General features: G+C 25.6%; 1 protein-coding gene across 1 annotated transcript in view; it reads left to right on the top strand.

The window, feature by feature from the left end:
• Positions 1 to 984, top strand: part of LOC107615152 (zinc finger CCCH domain-containing protein 65-like) — an 8576-nt gene that overhangs the window by 370 nt on the left and 7222 nt on the right. The window lies entirely within an intron of this gene.

Raw genomic sequence — 984 nt, 5'->3', positions numbered from 1 at the left:
TTTATTATGAATTTTTTTTTTATTTTAAAATGATTTCATTTTAAAATATTATATGAAATTTTAAAGAATTTGAAAAAATAAATTATTCTTCGTTATAAACATGTTTATTATAATTTTTTTAAGTTTTAAAAACTATTTTACCAAACACAATTATGGTATTTGTGATTATTAAAAGTCATTTTTAATTTGATTTTACCAAACGCAAGTGTTGCAGTTTTTAAAAAGCTTTCTTTTAAAAGACAACTTTCATAAGCTACTTCCAAAAAGTAAAAGTTTTACCAAACCAAGCCTGCATGTGATGTATGCACATGGTGCTTGGCTATGTGTATCCATCTAAGACATTGAGGTAGTAGTAGTGGAGTGCTATTTTTCACAAATGGATGGTGAAAAAAGTTTTTATCCGGGTAGTAGTGTAGTGCATTGCTATTAGAAAATTAAGAAGAGCAAACGGCACGGGTCAAATTTACAGATAGAGAACCACTTAGTATTTTTATCCGGTCATCGAGTACATTGGCAGATGATAAAAAATAGAGTTCGGTGTGTGTGAGACAAGGTAGGTAAAGAAATTGTTCTATAAGAATATTGAACAATTACGTTGATAATGAATTTTGAGTTTCATGTTTATTGTGATATTTTTTAAAGGATGAAAAAAATATTTTATTTCATTAAAAAGAAAATATAAAATTTAAAATTCAAAATATAAAAAAATCTCAAATTTCACAATATAAGTATAAGAAGTACGGGTTCGAGTCTCTCTATCCTTGGTTAAAAAAAAGTACAAAAAGTACGTACTTTTTTAGATGTAAAAAAAAACTGAGTAAAAATAAAATAGAAACTGACATTAGGATTTAGGAAGTAAAAATTGTAAAATAGCTCACATTAGTGAAAATTTGTAAATTCTTACTTTACTTACAATTTTTACTTCCTAGTGTCAGTTTCTATTTTATTCTTACTTAGATTTTTTTTTTTGCATCCCAAAAAGTA

The sequence above is a fragment of the Arachis ipaensis genome, chromosome B09 (assembly GCF_000816755.2).
Source record: "Arachis ipaensis cultivar K30076 chromosome B09, Araip1.1, whole genome shotgun sequence".
Taxonomy (NCBI): domain Eukaryota; kingdom Viridiplantae; phylum Streptophyta; class Magnoliopsida; order Fabales; family Fabaceae; genus Arachis; species Arachis ipaensis.
The sequence above is the reverse complement of the archived record's forward strand: the minus strand, read 5'-3'. Positions and strand labels throughout refer to the sequence as shown.